The sequence below is a fragment of the Asparagus officinalis genome, chromosome 1 (genome assembly GCF_001876935.1).
Source record: "Asparagus officinalis chromosome 1, Aspof.V1, whole genome shotgun sequence".
Lineage (NCBI taxonomy): Eukaryota > Viridiplantae > Streptophyta > Magnoliopsida > Asparagales > Asparagaceae > Asparagus > Asparagus officinalis.
Genome location: NC_033794.1, coordinates 4,635,174 through 4,638,736, shown reverse-complemented (window position 1 = coordinate 4,638,736; position 3,563 = coordinate 4,635,174).

The window sequence follows — 3,563 nt, the reverse complement described above, 5'->3', positions numbered from 1 at the left end:
GAAGTTAAGGGAAACTGAGTGAAGGGAAGGAAAGGGAAGGAAAGGAAATTTTCTTCCCCTTGGTTACACCCCAATTTGGGGGGTAACAAATTTTATACTATTAGGGGGTGAACCAAGGGGAACTAGGGTGAATTAACTTCACCTCCTAAGTGTTCCCAAACAAGGTGAATGGAGGTGAATGGTTCCCCTAACTTCCCTTCACCCTCATTCCCCTCAATCCAAACAAGCCCCTAGGGTTGGCATGAGTAGTGTTGTCTAGAAGTTAATGTGAGGTTTAGACGATGTAAGGATGATTTTAAGGTACTTTATTCTCCTCTGATGATTGATTGTGTTGAAGGAGAAAATGAGCCGCAATTACCTACACAAAATAATAGAGGTTAGAGTCCCGGAAGTTGTTGTCTTCAGCGTGCCATCTGACGCTCAAGTCAGCGACTGGTTTGACAATCTTGAAAAGAAAAGTAGAGTATAAAAATGCATTACCTGTGTACATTGGAAGTTACCAATATTTATAGTGGGGATTAAACCCTAAGGGCATTGAAGAGAAAGGGGGTGTTGGAAAAGAGAAGAAAGGCGAGGGTTAAACATTTTTGATGTTGGTAGATTAGTGATGATAATGAAAATATACATATATCTGCATAAGTAATGATTTATTAATGATAAGATAGGGAATCATCTTTTTAGTAATTGAAGTTAGGGTAAATTGCACATAATGACCTCTTTTAAACTTTAGCATCATTTTAAGATCGCTCAACTAATTTATTAGCACTAAGCACTCCATATACTCATTTCAGGGACTGAACACTAATAAAATAGTTGAAGTGTGTTAACTGTTAAGTGCTGTTAGAGGCATAGATAAGTGGAGCTAAATGCAATTTATCCTAGGGTCTGTATGAGTAGACGAGACACGCTACTTCATGTTGACGGTTTATTGCATCGACTATGATTTGATCATGTTGATGATATGAATTGTACTAATCTAGACATATGTTGCGTCAATAATACGCATATGCACTATGGAGCAACACTCTGACCTCGTTTGCTCTTTAGCATTCCAAGTAAAATTTAGTGTTTTACTTGCAATATTCTAAGAAAAACTTAGACACTTTTTTCTTCAATCGAGAGTTAAATATATTTCTAACATCTATATTCTTTCTCCACCTTGGTAATCTTTGATTGCTGTCGTTCCTAAAACACAAATGGAAATTTTGAAATCTTGAGCTAGTCATCTAATGATCCACATGTATTGTGTGGATTTCTTGATGCGTCTGACAACTGAATAATTATTTTCACTCGATATTGTTAATTACTGGAATGCTGACTCCTTTTCTTTTCCTTAACATTTTGGGATTATCAATAACTAATTGCCCATGCTAGAGTAAAGCATTAACCCGTGATTATCATCATCAATCTTTAGAAGCCACATATGCACCATGGAACAAACTTGTGCATTTCTTAATTGTTAAAGTAAGAGAGAGAGAGTCTTGAGTAAATTTTCCTTTAAGTTGAATATTGAGTGTACACATATATTTATACAAGTAGAGGAGGGTGAGGTGTGTTCTCACAACCAATGTGGGACTAAAACTCACTACTAACACTATTATCAACAGCCCCCCTCAAACTCATGTTGGATCAAACAAAGTGAGTTTGCGTACAAGAAACTGGAACCGATGAACATGTAAGGCCTTTGTGAAGAAATCTGCAAGCTCGTCGGCGGATGATACATGAGGAAATAGAATTGTCTTATCTATGATAACTTGTTGACGGATAAAATAAGCGTCGATCTCAATGTATTTGGTTCTCTCATGAAATACTGAATTATTAGCAAACTGGATGACATTCTTATTATCACAGTATAGAGGAGTAGGAGACGAAAAAGAAATACGTCAGAGCGATTTTTAATACGAGCTTGTCCTTAAGTGAAGATCACCACAGTGAAGGCTTGATAAGTAGCAAGTACGTCAGAGCGATTTTTAAGGAGGTAGAGACATGTATAACGAGAGAAATCATCGATAAAACTAACATAATATAAGTAGCTAGATGAAGAAGACAGAGGAGTTGGCCCCTAGATATCAAAATGGACCAAATCAAATAATAAAGTGGAAATAGATTTTTTGTATTGGTTGAAAACGGTAGAACAGTGAATTTAGCCAATTTACAACCAGTGCATGACTTAATATGAGAACAAGAGGATACAGGACCAAGTACTTCGGACTGGATAAGACTTTCCAGCCTTTTATGAGACACATGACAAAGTCTTCTATGACACAAATCTGCAAAAAGCAATGTAGAGGATTTTGGACTTACAGAAGCAACATGAGAATTGAAGGCTCTCTAAAAATTACTGCAGATAGATGATCCCCATCAAACACCGATGATGGAAGTTATAATTTGACGGCTTCTAGAATGCTATAATTATAAAACTTTCACGTAAATCGATGAAGGTTACAATCTGACGACCTTCACAACAACTGATGAAAGGTCTAATTCAACAACCTTCACAATCAATATCGGGAGCTACAATCAGCTGATGATTCTCATATTTTTAAGGAGTCAAGACGAAGATTACAAGATGATGATCTTTGCAAACGCTCTAGCAAAAGAGACAATAAATTGATGGTCTCTTTACATCAAAACGCAGAGGTCCTCCCTCGAGCGTGTGAGCTGGCGTTCGTTGACAAGCTGAGTTCATGCGGGAGAACTCATCGCAGGTCGACCCCGATCGTTCGCCAAGCTTGCCTGCAAGCTCGTTTGAAAGTTCAAGCAGCTCTCAAGCTCGCCTGCAAGCTTATCAGCCTCGCCTAAATAGTGCAAGCGACTGTTTACTTGTGGGAGTGGGCCCACTCACTTCCCATGTCCTGAGTAATGAGGCATGGCTCCCATCACTCCTATAGTGGTCACATCCCATAGCTATAGAGGGAGTATGCTACTCCTTATTTCTATTAGTGGTCACATCCTACAAATCAAGGGATGACCCATGCATGGGTCATCCCTTGCCTATTTATAGGACCCCTTTGTCAACGCGAAATGGGTTGGATTGGCTCAGCATACGATTGGGTGAAGAAGCTTGACATTTTCATGACTCTTCAACTAGAGGCTGGATCATTTGGGGATTTTTCCTTAAGTCTTTTGCCTTCTTCTTGGCTCCCTCAAGGCTCTTCAACAGAGGTCTTCACTAGCTTGCTTGGTAGAACTTTCCTAGCTTTTTTTGCCTGGGTTGTTAAAGTGGACTCAATCTGAACTCTCCGATTTGATACTCTTGGTTTTTTGCAAACTCTTGCATATTAGCCTTCTCTAAGCATTCGGCATTGATACTCATCAAGCTCGGGTATTATCGAACTCAATCACACAAGAGCTTCTACTGCATACTGAAGCTCAATTGCAATTTCGATCGGATCATCCAACGGAAGCAAACTCGACGCAAGCATTCGAGGGAGGCATCCTACCGCTACCGAAGAACCCACGTTAAACAAGAAGAATTTTCTCTTCGCTTCTATTGTAACTTGATTTCTTAATTTGTAATAAGTCATTCTTATTAATACAAATCTCCTTCTTTTTCGGAGAAA